The sequence below is a fragment of the Bufo bufo genome, chromosome 1 (genome assembly GCF_905171765.1).
Source record: "Bufo bufo chromosome 1, aBufBuf1.1, whole genome shotgun sequence".
Taxonomy (NCBI): Eukaryota; Metazoa; Chordata; class Amphibia; order Anura; family Bufonidae; genus Bufo; species Bufo bufo.
Window position 1 is genome coordinate 252,212,872 of NC_053389.1, and position 22,937 is coordinate 252,235,808.

The 22,937-nt window shown below is 46.5% G+C and overlaps 2 protein-coding genes across 2 annotated transcripts in view; both read right to left on the reverse strand.

The window, feature by feature from the left end:
- LOC121005826 overlaps nt 1-22,937 on the reverse strand; it is a 301,607-nt gene that overhangs the window by 237,337 nt on the left and 41,333 nt on the right. The gene's annotated exons all lie outside the window — the stretch shown is intronic.
- Nucleotides 1-22,937, reverse strand: part of LOC121005748 (E3 ubiquitin-protein ligase TRIM11-like) — a 53,845-nt gene that overhangs the window by 8,570 nt on the left and 22,338 nt on the right.

A 22,937-nucleotide genomic window follows, 5' to 3' on the forward strand; every position in this document is an offset into this window, starting at 1 on the left:
CTCTGCGTGACGCCGGTCATTACAGAAGGTTTGTATAGAAACAGCAAAAGAAGGTCTGGAGCTGCAGCACAGAGAACGTCGGGGGAAAAAGATGTGAGTATAGGAAGTTTTGATTTTAAGGCATAAATTTTAGGGTCCCTTTTTAGGTGACTTGGACAACCATTTTATGGCTTGTTTTTAGAAAATGACAAATAATTGTCAGCTCAAACAGGATGGTTATTTCCATTGGCACTGCTGACGGCGAGAAATCATTTCCATGCCAGGTGAGGAGCATCATTGTTGACTAGCGAATGAAGGTCAGCAGTAAACGTCAACCGTGGGGGCCCCACAGGAAAAATTTTAATGGGCCTAATTCCACCTTCAGCAGCAAGGACACTCAGGACATGCAAATGCCTCATGAGCACTCCCAAAACCCAACTGACAAGTTACGGTAATGTATATGGGGGGCCTCCAGGCACTCTCTGACAGCAGATTGCAGACGATGAGGGAAAGAAGACTCGGGCATCTTGGATTTCAACACGCCCAATTCTTTTTTTCTTCTAGGAAATATGCTGCTGCCAAAGGAGTTTAACCACCTTTAGGACTGGCCGATTCTGGAGCCATAACTTTTTTTTATTTTTCTGTTCTGTTTTTTTTTTTTGCAAGACAAATTGTACTTTCTAATGGCACCATTAAATATTGCATTTGACCAGTTACCTTTATTCTCCAGGTCGCTACAATTACAGCGATCACATTTATAATGAAAAAAAATAGAAAAATCTCTGTAGCTGGGGGTGGTCTGTAGTTTTTATTGATACAATTTTGGAGTGTTAATGGCTTTTTGATCACTTTTTATTCAATTTATTTTGGCAGGGGAAGAGACGAAAAACAAACAAACACCAAATTGGCCATTTTTTATTTTTTTATTTTTCCATTGTGCCGTTCAACATATGGGATTAATATGTTCATATTTCAGTAGTGTGGGTGTTTTGGGACGCGGCAGTGATCTTTGTTTTTTATAGTTTATTTTTATTATGCCTGAAAGGGGGGGGGGGGATTTGATTTTAATATTATTCATATTTTTAAAGACATTTTTTATTTTTATTTACACTTTTTAAAGGCCTCCTAGGGCAGTGATGGCGAACCTTTTAGAGACCGAGTGCCCAAACTGCAAATCAAAACCCACTTTATTTATCTCACAGTGCCAACACAGCAATTTAACCTGAATACTGCAATCCAATATATGCCTGCATTCAGTGCGCTGCCTGTGCTGTTCATATTGTGCGCCCTGCACTGCTGAATGGCAGGAAAAGTCTAGGGCATATTGGTACACCATAGACTTTTTCCATGGTGCAGGTGCCCACAGAGAGGGCTCTGAGTGCTGCCTCTGGCACCCGTGCCATAGATTCGCCACCACTGCCCTAGGGGACTTGAACATGTGATCGTCTGATTGCTTCTCCCATAGACTGCAATAAATTATCATTGCAGCCTATGGGAAATTCAATATGTTTATAGAGAGCCCTTTAACTGGCAGGGCTCCATAAAAACATAGCTACGATAAGCTTTGGAGCCTCTCTCACTGTGCACAGGGAGCCGTTCAAGTGCAGTGCTCCCTGGATATTACTGCTCAGATGCCGTGGTCAAAATTGGTTAATTGTCTGCACAGACCCAGTGGCTATGGTGCTCACTCAGCTTCTTAGTAGAGATGTCGCGAACATAAAATTTTCCGTTCGCGAACGCGAATTTCCGCAAATGTTCGTGAACGGGCGAACCGCCATAGACTTCAATAGGCAGGCGAATTTTAAAACCCACAGGGACTCTTTCTGGACACAATAGTGATGGAAAAGTTGTTTCAAGGGAACTAACACCTGGACTGTGGCATGCCGGAGGGGGATTCATGGCAAAACTCCCATGGAAAATTACATAGTTGACTCAGAGTCTGGTTTTAATCCATAAAGGGCATAAATCACCTAACATTCCTAAATTGTTTGAAATAACGTGCTTTAAAACATCAGGTATGAAGTTGTATCGATCAGGTAGTGTAAGGGTTACGCCCGCTTCACCGTGACAGACCAAACTCCCCGTTTAAAGCTTGGGAGATTGCAGGCGATGGGGGTTTTTCAAAGCCTATGGTCGTGCTGAGGTAGTTCAGTGACAGTTAAGTGACCCAGAAAACAAGGATTCTGCAGTGTGGGCCCATTGTTGGCCTAGTAGGCTTTAATGATCACCTTAGATGATCAAGGAAAATTAATGTTTTTTCTATGCAAAATTATCCAGCCGATCGCTTTTGGTCTGTTCACAATGAAGCAACGACCTTATCATCTGGGGTGTGCCAACATTGCCATTGTCAACACACTCATAGAGGTGGTCGCTTCATTGTGATACGCAAGCCCCTTCACCACAACAAGGTAACGATCACGAAGGGGAATTGACACATGTATGTGACTTTTTTTTTGTTTGGTTTTTGAAGCCACACTGCAGCACCAGAGGCCCGAAAAATTAGGCATGTACAGTCGTGGCCAAAAGTTTTGAGAATTACATAAATATTGGAAATTGGAAAAGTTGCTGCTTAAGTTTTTATAATAGCAATTTGCATATACTCCAGAATGTTATGAAGAGTGATCAGATGAATTGCATAGTCCTTCTTTGCCATGAAAATTAACTTAATCCCAAAAAAACCTATCCACTGCATTTCATTGCTGTCACTAAAGGACCTGCTGAGATCATTTCAGTAATCGTCTTGTTAACTCAGGGGAGAATGTTGACGAGCACAAGGCTGGAGATCATTATGTCAGGCTGATTGGGTTAAAATGGCAGACTTGACATGTTAAAAGGAGGATGATGCTTGAAATCATTGTTCTTCCATTGTTAACCATGGTGACCTGCAAAGAAACGCGTGCAGCCATCATTGCGTTGCATAAAAATGGCTTCACAGGCAAGGATATTGTGGCTACTAAGATTGCACCTCAATCAACAATTTATAGGATCATCAAGAACTTCAAGGAAAGAGGTTCAATTCTTGTTAAGAAGGCTTCAGAGCGTCCAAGAAAGTCCAGCAAGCGCCAGGATAGTCTCCTAAAGAGGATTCAGCTGCGGGATCGGAGTGCCACCAGTGCAGAGCTTGCTCAGGAATGGCAGCAGGCAGGTGTGAGCGCACTACCGAGTACCTTTCTGACTTTGTGTCTGTGACTTTGGTATTCATGCACTCCGGTTATTTGAGGCAAGCACACCATTGTAGTAGATCTCCTTATTATCTGGCACTATATCTATTGGGATAATTAGCCATTCAGATATTGCATAAATATGGAGATTTTATAACATCCATTCATTTGATGGGGCAGGTGGCAGCGTGATGCAGGATTGTGGCTGTCCCTGCTTATTTACTGTCGTATATTATGTATCATGTATGTCTTTTATGGATATTGTAATAAAATTGATTTGCATTTTTTCATATCGGTGTGTTTTGCACTCTTTTTCTTCATTGTGTTATTTTGTAAAGTGCGGGAGTGTACCGTTTACATTTGCGACCGCAGGTGATTTAATAATTTATCGTTCTGTTTTCATTAACAGAGAAGTTTTGGTCTATACCAGCATGGACGTTGGAGCCAGAGAGCAGGCCTGGTTGGCACAAGCTAATAATTTATTCAGTGGGGACACACAATTTGTTTTTAATGATGCCACTATTGGAAGTAAGGAGCTACAAAGAAAGCTGAAAAATGCATGTCACAAAAAAATCAAAACCTAGTGGAATAAAAAAACATTAGAAAGCTATTGCAGTAAAAAAATTATCCCCAGGGGCCTCAGAATACAAAAATTCCCTAATTTTGGTCTAGATGATGACGATTTGAAAAAAAGATGGGAGGAAGCAGCCAATAAATGCTCCCTAGAATTCATGGAGATTATTATTACAGCCAATGGTAGAAGATTAAAATCCCTTGAAGATGTACTTGTGGATTTACAGAGTCAAATTCAGAGTGTTGGGACAGAAGAAGAACTTCAAAAATTTGAGGAAGACCTCACATCCAGCTACACCATTTGGGAAAAGGAAATAACAACACAAAAAATGCAGAAATTCCAAAGGGATTTGACTGATTATAACAATCGCAGAGTATATAAATGGCTGCAAGACCCAGGTGATAGAGGGATGCGAGCTCGTAGTTCCTCTGTCTCTTCAGTAAGCTCAGCTGCAACCTCTGATACTAATTCTCAGAAGGGAGAAGCATCTCATGCATACATGGGACGCACAAGAGGTAACTGGCTAACCCGTAGTCAATATGGAAAACGAAAATACGATAAGGCTGATAATAAGACCTTGCAAAAAGGTAAAAAAGGAAAGGAAGATACGCCGCAGGTAATTAACCTCTCTCAAATAATAATGACTGATGATCAAATATTCAGTCCTGCAAAAGGGATTAACATTTTGTCCCACATCTGATATTGATGTTTTTACAGCAGTAAAAGATACACACCTCTTTGCGAGAAAGCTGCTTCTGAGAAAATTACATTCCAGAACTCAAGCTGAAGATTGGCTGGTTACGGATGAAGAAAAAGAAGCATTAAAAATCCTAGAGGAACTATTGGAACAAAATGAAGCAGATGAACGCAAGAAGGTGAGTTCATTACCCAGAGGAATTGTGAGAAAGTCACAGGTGTTTCCCCCATTTCATCTCTGTCCAGCCATAGACATCTTTGTAAAGATGGTCTGTGAAGATCTAGACAAATTGAAAAACAGTACAAGCAGACAAGGAGATAAGAATTTAAGTGGGAAGGAGTTTAGGGCTTTAAAAGAACTGAGAGAAATGGAGGGGGTTGTGATTAAAGCTGCAGATAAAGGGGGGAATATAGTAGTGTGGCCGGTAGAAATGGATGAACGGCAGGTATTTAAACTGTTGAGGGACAAAACCTGCTATAGAGCCTTACCCGATAACCCCCTTGTCTGCTTTCAGAAAAAATTGGAGACCATTTTAAATACAGCTATTGAAAATGATGTCATAACCAAAAAGATCAAGGATGGCCTTATTACACAGCATGCCAAAGTTGCGACTTTCTACATTATTCCAAAGGTGCAGAAGAGCAGCACAGACCCGCCTGGACGACCTATTGTAGCAGGTAATGAAAGTTTAAGTGAAAACATATGCAGATTTGTAGATTTTTATTTACAACAGTTGGTAATTAATTTACCATCCTTTGTGCAGGATACCACAGCAGTACTAAATCAATTGGAGGGGATACAGCTTTCGGATGAAATGATCTTGGTGACGGCGGACGTAGAGTCCCTATACACTAGCATACGTCATGAAGATGGCATGAGTGCCACATCCAAGTTCTTAAAGAGCAATAATTTGGAACCATCCCTTAACCAACTGCTCATGCAATTATTGGATTTCATCTTGCATCACATTTTTTTGTTTTTAAAGACAGATTTTATTTACAAATACAAGGCGTGGCGATGGGGGCCACTTGTGCCCCATCCTACGCGAATCTGTTTTTGGGCGCTTGGGAGAGGGAGATCTTCCATGGTGTCCTCCCTGAGAACATCGATAGAGTCCATAATTGGATGAGATATATCGATGATATTCTGTTCATCTGGGAGGGCTCCATGGAAGATCTCAATAGATTCATGACTGTATTGAATAATAATGCACTGAATATTAAGCTTACGTATAAAGCGGGACGAGAAATTGACTTCTTGGACATAAAAATAAAAGCCAATGAGGCAGGTAAAATACAAACGGAAGTGTACAGGAAAGCAACCGCCGTAAACTCTCTTTTACATGCCAGTTCGGCACACCCTAGATCCACAATTGATGGGATCCCTAAGGGCCAATTTGTACATCTCAAAAGGATTTGTTCCAATGAGACGAGCTTCCGTATGGAATCGGAGAAGCTACAATTGCGCTTCAGGGAAAGATGCTACAGCAATAGGCAGATAAAGAGGGGTATCCAAACAGCTAAAATACGTAAAAGAGAAAAACTATTGTGCCCAAATGAGGGAAATAAGATTGCTAAAACAACGTCAGCCAGTAGCCAGGACATTAGATTCATCACCAACTATAACAATCAGTGGAAAAAGCTGTATGAGATCTTAAATGATCATTGGAATATTCTTCAAACAGATGCGAAATTAAGCCAATGTATTCCAAATAGACCATTATTGACTGCGAGACACTCCAAAAATCTTAAAGATTTATTGGTGCGTAGTCATTATATTCCAGGGACAAAATTGGGACAATCCACTGGTGTAAAAGGATCATACCCCTGTGGGGCGTGTAAGGCATGCGCCAACCTTGATAGATCAACCCAATTCACTAACTCAGACCACACCCAAACATATGAAATTCGTGAGTACATCTCCTGTATGACCACTGGGATTATCTATTATGCAGTGTGTCCCTGCAATAAAATATACACTGCTCAAAAAAATAAAGGGAACACAAAAATAACACATCCTAGATCTGAATTAATTAAATATTCTTCTGAAATACTTTGTTCTTTACATAGTTGAATGTGCTGACAACAAAATCACACAAAAATAAAAAAATGGAAATCAAATTTTTTAACCCTTGGAGGTCTGGATTTGGAGTCACACTCAAAATGAAAGTGGAAAAACACACTACAGGCTGATCCAACTTTGATGTAATGTCCTTAAAACAAGTCAAAATGAGGCTCAGTAGTGTGTGTGGCCTCCACATGCCTGTATGACCTCCCTACAACGCCTGTGCATGCTCCTGATGAGGTGGCAGACGGTCTCCTGAGGGATCTCCTCCCAGACCTGGACTAAAGCATCTGCCAACTCCTGGACAGTCTGTGGTGCAACGCAGTCTGTTGGTGGATAGAGCGAGACATGATGTCCCAGATGTGCTCAATTGGATTCAGGTCTGGGGAATGGGCGGGCCAGTCCATAGCATCAATGCCTTCGTCTTGCAGGAACTGCTGACACACTCCAGCCACATGAGGTCTAGCATTGTCTTGCATTAGGAGGAACCCAGGGCCAACCGCACCAGCATATGGTCTCACAAGGGGTCTGAGGATCTCATCTCGGTACCTAATGGCAGTCAGGCTACCTCTGGCGAGCACATGGAGGGCTGTGCGGCCCTCCAAAGAAATGCCACCCCACACCATTACTGACCCAATGCCAAACCGGCCATGCTGGAGGATGTTGCAGGCAGCAGAACGTTCTCCACGGCGTCTCCAGACTGTGTCATGTCTGTCACATGTGCTCAGTGTGAATCTGCTTTCATCTGTGAAGAGCAAAGGGCGCCAGTGGCGAATTTGCCAATCTTGGTGTTCTCTGACAAATGCCAAACGTCCTGCACGGTGTTGGGCTGTAAGCACAACCCCCACCTGTGGACGTCGGGCACTCATATCACCCTCATGGAGTCTGTTTCTGACCGTTTGAGCAGACACATGCACATTTGTGGCCTGCTGGAGGTCATTTTGCAGGGCTCTGGCAGTGCTCCTCCTGTTCCTCCTTGCACAAAGGCGGAGGTAGCGGTCCTGCTGCTGGGTTGTTGCCCTCCTATGGCCTCCTCCACGTCTCCTGATGTACTGGCCTGTCTCCTGGTAGCGCCTCCATGCTCTGGACACTACACTGACAGACACAGCAAGCCTTCTTGCCACAGCTCGCATTAATGTGCCATCCTGGATAAGCTGCACTACCTGAGCCACTTGTGTGGGTTGTAGACTCCGTCTCATGCTACCACTACAGTGAAAGCACCGCCAGCATTCAAAAGTGACCAAAACATCAGCCAGGAAGCATAGGAACTGAGAAGTGGTCTGTGCTCACCACCTGCAGAACCAGTCCTTTATTGGGGTGTCTTGCTAATTGCCTATAATTTCCACCTGTTGTCTATCCCATTTGCACAACAGCATGTGAAATTGATTGTCACTCAGTGTTGCTTCCTAAGTGGACAGTTTGATTTCACAGAAGTGTGATTGACTTGGAGTTACATTGTGTTGTTTAAGTGTTCCCTTTATTTTTTTGAGCAGTGTATATTGGCCTAACGACAAGGGAATTCCGGAAAAGAATAAGGGAACATGTGAGAGATATCGAAAAGGCCAAAGACACTTTGAATTTGAGTGACCTAAAAACCCTCCCAAAGCATTTTAAAGTATTCCATCAGAGCAATCCTAGGGGTTTGCGATTCAGAGGCATTGACAAAGTGCATTTGGGGATCAGGGGAGGCAATTATAGCAAAATTCTAGCCCAGATTAAGACTAGGTGGATATTTAGGCTCAAAACCCTGACCCCCAAAGGATTAAATGAGAGCTTTGGCTTTGGCTCCTTTCTCTAAATAGTGGCATTATTTTAGGGGTAATGGGAGATTTGCCCATTTTTTATTATGGGGTCATAGTTGATGCATACACATGTATAATAACGTGTTTTTTCTATTCTTTAGTCTGCCGATATATCCTGAATGTCCGTCTTTTTGTGAATTTCTGATGTCATGAATTCTGCCATCATTTAATGGATCAGTCCGTGTTATTATATGTGGTGGTTCCTGATAATTGTGATTTACCCAATATGGGGCTTTATGTATGTAGCAATACGTAATATTATATATTATTATTGTGAATGATATTACAGCACCATTGCACTTTGCACTTTAACTTTGATATATCCATCTGTATAGGGACATATTTATAAAGGGAATAATATTTCCTGTCATTTTGTTACACTTGAATAACACTGTGGTTATTACCGTAATCTTTTCGTGTGTAATCATGTTGAATGAATTATTGATTGTACAATGTTTTCTGTTATGATCACTGTATTTTTTGTATATTTATGTGAATAACACAAATGTCATAATTATTAGTATAACGATCACTTAATTATGTGTAAATTATGGGACTTCCACATATCCATGTATAGAATGTCACATCTATGTATACATTAAGACTAGATCCGTACTTATTCATGATAGAGTTGTATCTATTCCATTTACTCTTTGTCATCCGTGCGCATAACTGCTCGGTCCGGGCGTCTGCTTCCGCCCTCTTTCTCTTGTGTAGGGCGGTGGTGGCGATGGCGATCGGCATCATCTGATGTGCGACCGCCCTCTCCCCCGCTGACCTCAGAGGAAGAGCGGAAGTAACATGACGTGGTGGACGCTGACCGGTCATGCGCCGCTGTGATGACGTGGAGCTTCACAAAAAATCACATGACGCCAGAATAGACACAGGATTGGTGGACGGCTCTTTATTAGTTTTCTCTCCCTCCCTGGCCTTTAACTCCTCCTGAGGAAGCAAACTATATGCGAAACGCGCGTTGAGGAGCGCCATTGCCCTGATACCTGTCCCAGCTCTGTTGGTATGTAGCCCTATTTACCTTGCACTACCGAGTACCTTTCTGACTTTGTGTCTGTGACTTTGGTATTCATGCACTCCGGTTATTTGAGGCAAGCACACCATTGTAGTAGATCTCCTTATTATCTGGCACTATATCTATTGGGATAATTAGCCATTCAGATATTGCATATATATGGAGATCTTATAACATCCATTCATTTGATGGGGCAGGTGGCAGCGTGATGCAGGATTGTGGCTGTCCCTGCTTATTTACTGTCGTATATTATGTATCATGTATGTCTTTTATGGATATTGTAATAAAATTGATTTGCATTTTTTCAAATGCAAATCTCCAAAAAAAAAAAAAAACATCAGGGACAGATTGATCTTCTGCAGAAAGTATGGTGAATGGACTACTGAGGACTGGGGCAAAGTCATATTCTCCAATGAAGCCTCTTTCCGATTGTTTGGGGCATCTGGAAAAAGGCTTGTCCGGAGAAGAAAAGGTGAGCGCTACCATCAGTCCTGTGTCATGCCAACAGTAGAGTTGAGCGAACACCTGGATGTTCGGGTTCGAGAAGTTCGGCCGAACTTCCCGTAAATGTTCGGGTTCGGGATCCGAACCCAAACCGAACTTCGTCCCGAACCCGAACCCCATTGAAGTCAATGGGGACCCGAACTTTTGGGCACTAAAAAGGCTGTAAAACAGCCCAGGAAAGAGCTAGAGGGCTGCAAAAGGCAGCAACATGTAGGTAAATCCCCTGCAAACAAATGTGGATAGGGAAATGAATTAAAATTAAAAAAATAAAAATGAACCAATATCAATTGGACAGAGGTCCCATAGCAGAGAATCTGGCTTCACGTCAGCAGAGAATCAGTCTCTTCATGCCATAGCAAAGAATCTGGCTTCATGTCAGCAGAGAATCAGTCTCTTCATGCCATAGCAGAGAATCTGGCTTCATGTCAGCGCAGAATCAGTCATCATGTCATAGCAGAGAATCAGGCTTCACGTCAGACACCACTGGAACAGGCCACTGTCACACATTTAGGCCCAGGCACCCAGGCAGAGGAGAGCGGTCCCGTAACAGAGAATCTGGCCTTATGTCAGCGCAGAATCTGTATTCATGTCATAGCAGAGAATCAGGCTTCACGTCACCCACCACTGGAACAGGCCACTGTCACACATTTAGGCCCAGGCACCCAGGCAGAGGAGAGAGGTCCCGTAACAGAGAATCTGGCCTTATGTCAGCGCAGAATCTGTATTCATGTCATAGCAGAGAATCAGGCTTCACGTCAGCCACCACTGGAACAGGCCACTGTCACACATTTAGGCCCAGGCACCCAGACAGAGGAGAGAGGTCCCGTAACAGAGAATCTGGCCTTATGTCAGCGCAGAATCTGTATTCATGTCATAGCAGAGAATCAGGCTTCACGTCACCCACCACTGGAACAGGCCACTGTCACACATTTAGGCCCAGGCACCCAGGCAGAGGAGAGAGGTCCCGTAACAGAGAATCTGGCCTTATGTCAGCGCAGAATCTGTATTCATGTCAAAGCAGAGAATCAGGCTTCACGTCACCCACCACTGGAACAGGCCACTGTCACACATTTAGGCCCCGGCACCCAGACAGAGGAGAGCGGTCCCGTAACAGAGAATCTGGCCTTATGTCAGCGCAGAATCTGTATTCATGTCAAAGCAGAGAATCAGGCTTCACGTCACCCACCACTGGAACAGGCCACTGTCACACATTTAGGCCCAGGCACCCAGGCAGAGGAGAGAGGTCCCGTAACAGAGAATCTGGCCTTATGTCAGCGCAGAATCTGTCTTCATGTCATAGCAGAGAATCAGGCTTCACGTCACCCACCACTGGAACAGGCCACTGTCACACATTTAGGCCCAGGCACCCAGGCAGAGGAGAGAGGTTCCGTAACAGAGAATCTGTCCTTATGTCAGCGCAGAATCTGTATTCATGTCATAGCAGAGAATCAGGCTTCACGTCACCCACCACTGGAACAGGCCACTGTCACACATTTAGGCCCAGGCACCCAGGCAGAGGAGAGAGGTCCCGTAACAGAGAATCTGGCCTTATGTCAGCGCAGAATCTGTATTCATGTCATAGCAGAGAATCAGGCTTCACGTCACCCACCACTGGAACAGGCCACTGTCACACATTTAGGCCCCGGCACCCAGACAGAGGAGAGCGGTCCCGTAACAGAGAATCTGGCCTTATGTCAGCGCAGAATCTGTCTTCATGTCATAGCAGAGAATCAGGCTTCACGTCACCCACCACTGGAACAGGCCACTGTCACACATTTAGGCCCAGGCACCCAGGCAGAGGAGAGAGGTCCCGTAACAGAGAATCTGGCCTTATGTCAGCGCAGAATCTGTATTCATGTCATAGCAGAGAATCAGGCTTCACGTCACCCACCACTGGAACAGGCCACTGTCACACATTTAGGCCCAGGCACCCAGGCAGAGGAGAGAGGTCCCGTAACAGAGAATCTGGCCTTATGTCAGCGCAGAATCTGTATTCATGTCATAGCAGAGCATCAGGCTTCACGTCACCCACCACTGGAACAGGCCACTGTCACACATTTAGGCCCAGGCACCCAGGCAGAGGAGAGAGGTCCCGTAACAGAGAATCTGGCCTTATGTCAGCGCAGAATCTGTATTCATGTCAAAGTAGAGAATCAGGCTTCACGTCACCCACCACTGGAACAGGCCACTGTCACACATTTAGGCCCCGGCACCCAGACAGAGGAGAGCGGTCCCGTAACAGAGAATCTGGCCTTATGTCAGCGCAGAATCTGTATTCATGTCAAAGCAGAGAATCAGGCTTCACGTCACCCACCACTGGAACAGGCCACTGTCACACATTTAGGCCCCGGCACCCAGACAGAGGAGAGCGGTCCCGTAACAGAGAATCTGGCTTTATGTCAGCGCAGAATCTGTCTTCATGTCATAGCAGAGAATCAGGCTTCACGTCACCCACCACTGGAACAGGCCACTGTCACACATTTAGGCCCAGGCACCCAGGCAGAGGAGAGAGGTTCCGTGACAGAGAATCTGGCCTTATGTCAGCGCAGAATCTGTATTCATGTCATAGCAGAGAATCAGGCTTCACGTCACCCACCACTGGAACAGGCCACTGTCACACATTTAGGCCCAGGCACCCGGGCAGAGGAGAGAGGTCCCGTAACAGAGAATCTGGCCTTATGTCAGCGCAGAATCTGTATTCATGTCATAGCAGAGAATCAGGCTTCACGTCACCCACCACTGGAACAGGCCACTGTCACACATTTAGGCCCCGGCACCCAGACAGAGGAGAGCGGTCCCGTAACAGAGAATCTGGCCTTATGTCAGCGCAGAATCTGTCTTCATGTCATAGCAGAGAATCAGGCTTCACGTCACCCACCACTGGAACAAGCCACTGTCACACATTTAGGCCCAGGCACCCAGGCAGAGGAGAGAGGTCCCGTAACAGAGAATCTGGCCTTATGTCAGCGCAGAATCTGTATTCATGTCATAGCAGAGAATCAGGCTTCACGTCACCCACCACTGGAACAGGCCACTGTCACACATTTAGGCCCCGGCACCCAGACAGAGGAGAGCGGTCCCGTTACAGAGAATCTGGCCTTATGTCAGCGCAGAATCTGTCTTCATGTCATAGCAGAGAATCAGGCTTCACGTCACCCACCACTGGAACAGGCCACTGTCACACATTTAGGCCCAGGCACCCAGGCAGAGGAGAGAGGTCCCGTAACAGAGAATCTGGCCTTATGTCAGCGCAGAATCTGTATTCATGTCATAGCAGAGAATCAGGCTTCACGTCACCCACCACTGGAACAGGCCACTGTCACACATTTAGGCCCCGGCACCCAGACAGAGGAGAGCGGTCCCGTAACAGAGAATCTGGCCTTATGTCAGCGCAGAATCTGTCTTCATGTCATAGCAGAGAATCAGGCTTCACGTCACCCACCACTGGAACAGGCCACTGTCACACATTGATGCCCAGGCACCCAGGCAGAGGAGAGAGGTCCCGTAACAGAGAATCTGGCCTTATGTCAGCGCAGAATCTGTATTCATGTCATAGCAGAGAATCAGGCTTCACGTCACCCACCACTGGAACAGGCCACTGTCACACATTTAGGCCCAGGCACCCAGGCAGAGGAGAGAGGTCCCGTAACAGAGAATCTGGCCTTATGTCAGCGCAGAATCTGTATTCATGTCAAAGCAGAGAATCAGGCTTCACGTCACCCACCACTGGAACAGGCCACTGTCACACATTTAGGCCCCGGCACCCAGACAGAGGAGAGCGGTCCCGTAACAGAGAATCTGGCCTTATGTCAGCGCAGAATCTATATTCATGTCAAAGCAGAGAATCAGGCTTCACGTCACCCACCACTGGAACAGGCCACTGTCACATATTTAGGCCCAGGCACCCAGGCAGAGGAGAGAGGTCCCGTAACAGAGAATCTGGCCTTATGTCAGCGCAGAATCTGTCTTCATGTCATAGCAGAGAATCAGGCTTCACGTCACCCACCACTGGAACAGGCCACTGTCACACATTTAGGCCCAGGCACCCAGGCAGAGGAGAGAGGTTCCGTAACAGAGAATCTGGCCTTATGTCAGCGCAGAATCTGTATTCATGTCATAGCAGAGAATCAGGCTTCACGTCACCCACCACTGGAACAGGCCACTGTCACACATTTAGGCCCAGGCACCCAGGCAGAGGAGAGAGGTCCCGTAACAGAGAATCTGGCCTTATGTCAGCGCAGAATCTGTATTCATGTCATAGCAGAGAATCAGGCTTCACGTCACCCACCACTGGAACAGGCCACTGTCACACATTTAGGCCCCGGCACCCAGACAGAGGAGAGCGGTCCCGTAACAGAGAATCTGGCCTTATGTCAGCGCAGAATCTATCTTCATGTCATAGCAGAGAATCAGGCTTCACGTCACCCACCACTGGAACAGGCCACTGTCACACATTTAGGCCCAGGCACCCAGGCAGAGGAGAGAGGTTCCGTAACAGAGAATCTGGCCTTATGTCAGCGCAGAATCTGTATTCATGTCATAGCAGAGAATCAGGCTTCACGTCACCCACCACTGGAACAGGCCACTGTCACATATTTAGGCCCAGGCACCCAGGCAGAGGAGAGAGGTCCCGTAACAGAGAATCTGGCCTTATGTCAGCGCAGAATCTGTATTCATGTCATAGCAGAGAATCAGGCTTCACGTCACCCACCACTGGAACAGGCCACTGTCACATATTTAGGCCCAGGCACCCAGGCAGAGGAGAGAGGTCGCGTAACAGAGAATCTGGCTTCATGTCAGCACAAAATAAGTATTCATGTCATAGCAGAGAATCAGGCTTCACGTCACCCACCACTGGAACAGGCCACTGTCACACATTTAGGCCCCGGCACCCAGACAGAGGAGAGGTTCATTCAACTTTGGGTTGCCCCGCAATATAATGGTAAAATGAAATTAAAAATAGTATTGAATGAGGAAGTGCCCTGGAGTAGAATAATATATTGTTAAGGGGAGGTAGTTAATATCTAATCTGCACAAGGGATGGACAGGTCCTGTGGGATCCATGCCTGGTTCATTTTTATGAACGTCAGCTTGTCCACATTGGCTGTAGACAGGCGGCTGCGTTTGTCTGTAATGACGCCCCCTGCCGTGCTGAATACACGTTCAGACAAAACGCTGGCCGCCGGGCAGGCCAGCACCTCCAAGGCATAAAAGGCTAGCTCTGGCCACGTGGACAATTTGGAGACCCAGAAGTTGAATGGGGCCGAACCATCAGTCAGTACGTGGAGGGGTGTGCACAGGTACTGTTCCACCATGTTAGTGAAATGTTGCTTCCTGCTAACACGTTCCGTATCAGGTGGTGGTGCACTTAGCTGTGGCGTGTTGACAAAACTTTTCCACATCTCTGCCATGCTAACCCTGCCCTCAGAGGAGCTGGGCGTGACACAGCTGCGTTGGCGACCTCTTGCTCCTCCTCTGCCTTCGCCTTGGGCTTCCACTGGTTCCCCTGTGACATTTGGGAATGCTCTCAGTAGCGCGTCTACCAACGTGCGCTTGTACTCGCGCATCTTCCTATCACGCTCCAGTGTAGGAAGTAAGGTGGGCACATTGTCTTTGTACCGGGGATCCAGCAGGGTGGCAACCCAGTAGTCCACACACGTTAAAATGTGGGCAACTCTGCTGTCGTTGCGCAGGCACTGCAGCATGTAGTCGCTCATGTGTGCCAGGCTGCCCAGAGGTAAAGACAAGCTGTCCTCTGTGGGAGGCGTATCGTCATCGTCCTGTGTTTCCCCCCAGCCACGCACCAGTGATGGGCCCGAGCTGCTTTGGGTGCCACCCCGCTGTGAACATGCTTCATCCTCATTCTCCTCCACCTCCTCCTCATCCTCGTCCTCCTCGTCCTCCAGTAGTGGGCCCTGTCTGGCCACATTTGTACCTGGCCTCTGGTGTTGCAAAAACCTCCCTCTGAGTCACTTCGAAGAGACTGGCCTGAAAGTACTAAAAATGACCCCTCTTCCTCCTCTTCCTCCTGGGCCACCTCCTCTTCCATCATCGCCCTAAGTGTTTTCTCAAGGAGACATAGAAGTGGTATTGTAACGCTGATAACGGCGTCATCGCCACTGGCCATGTTGGTGGAATACTCGAAACAGCGCAACAGGGCACACAGGTCTCGCATGGAGGCCCAGTCATTGGTGGTGAAGTGGGTCTGATCCGCAGTGCGACTGACCCGTGCGTGCTGCAGCTGAAACTCCACTATGGCCTGCTGCTGCTCGCACAGTCTGTCCAGCATATGCAAGGTGGAGTTCCACCTGGTGGGCACGTCGCATATGAGGTGGTGAGCGGGAAGGCCGAAGTTACGCTGTAGCGCAGACAGGCGAGCAGCGGCAGGGTGTGAACGCCGGAAGCGCGAACAGACGGCCCGCACTTTATACAGCAGCTCTGACATGTCGGGGTAGTTGCGAATGAACTTCTTCACCACCAAATTCAGCACATGCGCCAGGCAAGGGATGTGCGTCAAACCGGCTAGTCCCAGAGCTGCAACGAGATTTCGCCCATTATCGCACACCACCAGGCCGGGCTTGAGGCTCACCGGCAGCAACCACTCGTCGGTCTGTTGTTCTATACCCCGCCACAACTCCTGTGCGGTGTGGGGCCTGTCCCCCAAACATATGAGTTTCAGAATGGCCTGCTGACGTTTACCCCGTGCTGTGCTGAAGTTGGTGGTGAAGGTGTGTGGCTGACTGGATGAGCAGGTGGAAGAAGAGGAGGAGGAATCTGAGTAGGAGGAGGAGGAGACAGGAGGCAAAGAATGTTGCCCTGCGATCCTTGGCGGCGGAAGGACGTGCGCCAAACAGCTCTCCGCCTGGGGCCCAGCCGCCACTACATTTACCCAGTGTGCAGTTAGGGAGATATAGCATCCCTGGCCGTGCTTACTGGTCCACGTATCTGTGGTTAGGTGGACCTTGCCACAGATGGCGTTGCGCAGTGCACACTTGATTTTATCGGACACTTGTTTGTGCAGGGAAGGCACGGCTCTCTTGGAGAAGTAGTGGCAGCTGGGAACAACATACTGTGGGACAGCAAGTGACATGAGCTGTTTGAAGCTGTGTGTGTCCACCAGCCTAAATGACAGCATTTCATAGGCCAGTAGTTTAGAAATGCTGGCATTCAGGGCCAGGGATCGAGGGTGGCTAGGTGGGAATTTACGCTTTCTCTCAAATGTTTGTGAGATGGAGAGCTGAACGCTGCCGTGTGACATGGTTGAGATGCTTGGTGACGCAGGTGGTGGTGTTGGTGGTACATCCCATGTTTGCTGGGCGGCAGGTGCCAACGTTCCTCCAGAGGCGGAGGAAGAGGCCGAGGCGGCGGCAGCAGCAGAAGAGGCCGAGGCGGCGGCAGCAGCAGAAGAGGCCGAGGCGGCGGCAGCAGAAGAGGTAGCAGGGGGAGCCTGAGTGACTTCCTTGTTTTTAAGGTGTTTACTCCACTGCAGTTCATGCTTTGCATGCAGGTGCCTGGTCATGCAGGTTGTGCTAAGGTTCAGAACGTTAATGCCTCGCTTCAGGCTCTGATGGCACAGCGTGCAAACCACTCGGGTCTTGTCGTCAGCACATTGTTTGAAGAAGTGCCATGCCAGGGAACTCCTTGAAGCTGCCTTTGGGGTGCTCGGTCCCAGATGGCGGCGGTCAGTAGCAGGCGGAGTCTCTTGGCGGCGGGTGTTCTGATTTTGCCCACTGCTCCCTCTTTTGCTACGCTGTTGGCTCGGTCTCACCACTGCCTCTTCCTCCTAACTGTGAAAGTCAGTGGCATGACCTTCATTCCATGTGGGGTCTAGGACCTCATCGTCCCCTGCATCGTCTTCCACCCAGTCTTGATCCCTGACCTCCTGTTCAGTCTGCACACTGCAGAAAGACGCAGCAGTTGGCACCTGTGTTTCGTCATCATCAGAGACGTGCTGAGGTGGTATTCCCATGTCCTCATCATCAGGAAAAATAAGTGGTTGTGCGTTAGTGCATTCTATCTCTTCCACCCCTGGGGAAGGGCTAGGTGGATGCCCTTGGGAAACCCTGGCAGCAGAGTCTTCAAACAGCATAAGAGACTGCTGCATAACTTGAGGCTCAGACAGTTTCCCTGATATGCATGGGGGTGATGTGACAGACCGATGGGCTTGGTTTTCATGCGCCATCTGTGCGCTTTCTGCAGAAGACTGGGTGGGAGATAATGTGAAAGTGCTGGATCCACTGTCGGCCACCCAATTGACTAATGCCTGCACCTGCTCAGGCCTTACCATACGGCATTGGGCCCCACCAAATATCGCTGTAAATTCTGCTGGCTACTGGGACCTGAGGTAGTTGGTTCCCTAGGACGTGTGGCTGTGGCAGAACGGCCACGTCCTCTCCCAGCACCAGAGGGTCCACTAACACCACCACAACCATGTCCACGTCCGCGTCCCTTATTAGATGTTTTCCTCATTGTTCCCGTTCACCACAATTTTGAGAATGGCAAATTTGGGAATGGTTTTTCAACCCAGAAAAAAAAGTGTGCTTTTACGGTCACTACAAATAACTTGACCAGCTAAAACAGTACAGATTTGGTTAAATAGAGATGTGAGGCCTGTTTTTTTTTTGCGCTGTGTGACAGGTATAGGTTTAATCACAGAATCAGACTTCTATCAGCACGCTAGCGTGTGTCATAGGTTTTTCTGAATGACACTATCAATACCTTCAATGTAAGATTTTCTTTTTGGGATAGATTTCAAGTAGGCCTCAAATACCACAAACTAGTTATTTTCAGAATGGCAAATTTGGGAATGCTTTTTCAACCCAGAACAAAAAGTCTGCTTTTACGGTCACTACAAATAACTTGACCAGCTAAAACTGTGCAGATTTGGTTGAATAGAGATGTGAGACCTGTTTTTTTTTGCGCTGTGTGACAGTTATAGGTTTAATCACAGAATGACACTTCTATCAGCACGCTAGCGTGTGTCTTAGGTTTTTCTGAATGATACTATCAATAACTTCAATGTAAGATTTTCTTTTTGGGATAGATTTCAAGTAGGCCTGAAATACCACAAACTAGTTATTTTCAGAATGGCAAATTTGGGAATGCTTTTTCAACCCAGAACAAAAAGTCTGCTTTGACGGTCACTACAAATAACTTGACCAGCTAAAACTGTGCAGATTTGGTTGAATAAAGATGTGAGACCTGTTTTTTTTTGCGCTGTGTGACAGTTATAGGTTTAATCACAGAATGACACTTCTATCAGCACGCTAGCGTGTGTCTTAGGTTTTTCTGAATGATACTATCAATAACTTCAATGTAAGATTTTCTTTTTGGGATAGATTTCAAGTAGGCCTGAAATACCACAAACTAGTTATTTTCAGAATGGCAAATTTGGGAATGCTTTTTCAACCCAGAACAAAAAGTCTGCTTTGACGGTCACTACAAATAACTTGACCAGCTAAAACTGTGCAGATTTGGTTGAATAGAGATGTGAGACCCGTTTTTTTTTGCGCTGTGTGACAGTTATAGGTTTAATCACAGAATGACACTTCTATCAGCACGCTAGCGTGTGTCTTAGGTTTTTCTGAATGATACTATCAATAACTTCAATGTAAGATTTTCTTTTTGGGATAGATTTCAAGTAGGCCTGAAATACCACAAACTAGTTATTTTCAGAATGGCAAATTTGGGAATGCTTTTTCAACCCAGAACAAAAAGTCTGCTTTGACGGTCACTACAAATAACTTGACCAGCTAAAACTGTGCAGATTTGGTTGAATAAAGATGTGAGACCTGTTTTTTTTTGCGCTGTGTGACAGTTATAGGTTTAATCACAGAATGACACTTCTATCAGCACGCTAGCGTGTGTCTTAGGTTTTTCTGAATGATACTATCAATAACTTCAATGTAAGATTTTCTTTTTGGGATAGATTTCAAGTAGGCCTGAAATACCACAAACTAGTTATTTTCAGAATGGCAAATTTGGGAATGCTTTTTCAACCCAGAACAAAAAGTCTGCTTTGACGGTCACTACAAATAACTTGACCAGCTAAAACTGTGCAGATTTGGTTGAATAAAGATGTGAGACCTGTTTTTTTTTGCGCTGTGTGACAGTTATAGGTTTAATCACAGAATGACACTTCTATCAGCACGCTAGCGTGTGTCTTAGGTTTTTCTGAATGACACTATCAATAACTTCAATGTAAGATTTTCTTTTTGGGATAGATTTCAAGTAGGCCTCAAATACCACAAACTAGTTATTTTCAGAATGGCAAATTTGGGAATGCTTTTTCAACCCAGAACAAAAAGTCTGCTTTGACGGTCACTACAAATAACTTGACCAGCTAAAACTGTGCAGATTTGGTTGAATAGAAATGTCAGGTCTATTTTTTAGGCGCTGGGTGACAGGCTCAACTTGCCCCTGATGTAATATATGGCCAAAAAATAACCACACTGTTGATGGTTAAATGCACTTGAGTGACACAGGCTCAGCCTGCAGCTGATGTAGTATATGGCCAAAAAATAATCAGACTGTTGATGGTTAAATGCACTTGGGTGAAACAGGCTCAGCCTGCAGCTGATGTAGTATATGGCCAAAAAATAACCAGACTGTTGATGGTTAAATGCACTTCGGTGACACAGGCTCAGCCTGCAGCTGATGTAGGATATAGCACAAAATAACCACACTATCGATGGTTAAATACACTTGGTGATAGCTCGTGCTGGCGCACCACAAGTCACAAAATGGCCGCCGATCACCCCAGAAAAAAAGTGATCTAAAAACGCTCTGGGCAGCCTCAAAAAAGTGAGCAAGTCAATAATAGCACTTCAATGATCCACAGCTGCAGATCGATCACAGAATGAAGTCTTTTGGAGGAGTTAATCTGCCTAATCTCGCCCTAACGTCGCAGCTGCAACCTCTCCCTATACTGATCATAGCAGAGTGACGTGCGGCGCTACGTGACTCCAGCTTAAATAGAGGCTGGGTCACATGGTGCACTGGCCAATCACAGCCATGCCAATAGTAGGCATGGCTGTGATGGCCTCTTGGGCCAAGTAGTATGACGCTTGTTGATTGGCTGCTTTGCAGCCTTTCAAAAAGCGCCAAGAAAGCGCCGAACACCGAACCCGAACCCAGACTTTTACGAAAATGTTCGGGTTCGGGTCCGTGTCACGGACACCCCAAAATTCGGTACGAACCCGAACTATACAGTTCGGGTTCGCTCATCCCTAGCCAACAGTAAAGCATACTGAGACCATTCATGTGTGGGGTTGCTTCTCATCCAAGGGAGTGGGCTCACTCCCAATTTTGCCCAAAAACACAGCCATGAATAAAGAATGGTACCAAAACACCCTCCAACAGCAACTTCTTCCAACAATCCAACAACAGTTTGGTGAAGAACAATGCATTTTCCAGCACGATGGAGCACCGTGCCATAAGGCAAAAGTGATAACTAAGTGGCTCGGGGACCAAAAGGTTGACATTTTGGGTCCAAGGCCTGGAAACTCCCCAGATCTTAATCCCATTGAGAACTTGTGGTCAATCCTCAAGAGGCGGGTGGACAAACAAAAACCCACTAATTCTGACAAACTCCAAGAAGTGATTATGAAAGAATGGGTTGCTATCAGTCAGGAATTGGCCCAGAAATTGATTGAGAGCATGCCCAGTCGAATTGCAGAGGTCCTGAAAAAGAAGGGCCAACACTGCAAATACTGACTCTTTGCATAAATGTCATGTAATTGTTGATAAAAGCCTTTGAAACGTATGAAGTGCGTGTAATTATATTTCACTACATCACAGAAACAACTGAAACAAAGATCTAAAAGCAGTTTAGCAGCAAACTTTGTGAAAACTAATATTTGTGTCATTCTCAAAACTTTTGGCCACGACTGTACACATGCCTGAAAAACTAGGTATTGTTGCAGCCGCTGCTATAGCAGCCGCTGCTATAGCAGCGGCCAGAAAAATTGTTGTTTCCCAGACAGAAAGTGCCCTAAAACATTGCGGCTTGAACCCTAGTTGGTGGTGGATAAGTCACGCAAGTCATCCGGCATTCAGAGATAAAATATAGCAGCGTGTGGACCATTTTTAGCCCAAGGCAGCTCATCTCATCAGGCCTTTTTTAGTTGAATGTATCGCCCACTGTCAGTCCCTTCGGGATCCATCCCTCATTCATCTTAATAAAGGTGAGGTAATCTATACTTTTTTGACCTAGGCGACTTCTTTTCTCAGTGACAATACCTCCTGCTGCACTGAAGGTCCTTTCTGACAGGAGACTTGAAGCGGGGCAGGCCAGAAGTTCTATCGCAAATTGGGATAGCTCAGGCCACAGGTCAAGCCTGCACACCCAGTAGTCAAGGGGTTCATCGCTCCTCAGAGTGTCAATATCTGAAGTTAAAGGCGAGATAGTCTGCTACCTGTCGGTCGAGTCGTTTTCTGAGGGTGGACCCCGAAGGGCTGTGGCAATGCGTAGGACTTAAAAAGCTCTGCATGTCCTCCATCAACAACACGTCTGTAAAGCGTCCTGTCCTTGCCGGCGTGGGAGGAGGAGGATAACTTTCCCCTCTTCCCCTGTTAGATTCCCGTTGTGCTGTGACATCACCCTTATACGCTGTGTAAAGCATACTTTTTAAATTTATTTTGGAACTGCTGCATCATTTCCGACTTCCGGTAATTCGGTAACATTTCAGGCACTTTCTGCTTATACCAGGGGTCAAGTAGCGTGGACACCCAGTACAGGTCGTTCTCCTTCAGCCTTTTTATACGAGGGTCCCTCAACAGGCACGACAGCATGAAAGACCCCATTTGCACAAGGTTGGATGCCGAGCTACTCATGTCCCGTTCCTCGTCCTCACTGATCTCATTGAAGGTCTGTTCTTCCCCACAGCCATGTACAACACCACGGGTACCAGATAGGTGACAACGAGCACCCTGGGATGCCTGTTGTGGTTGGTCTTCCTCTTCCTCCTCAAAGCCACATTCCTCCTCTGACTCCTCTTCCTCAGACTCCTCTTCCAGCGTTGCCGCAGGTCCAGCAAGCGATGCTGATAAGGCTGTTTCTGGTGGTGATGGTGACCACAACTCTTCCTCTTCCTGCTCATCTACGGCCTGATCCAGCACTCTTCGCAGG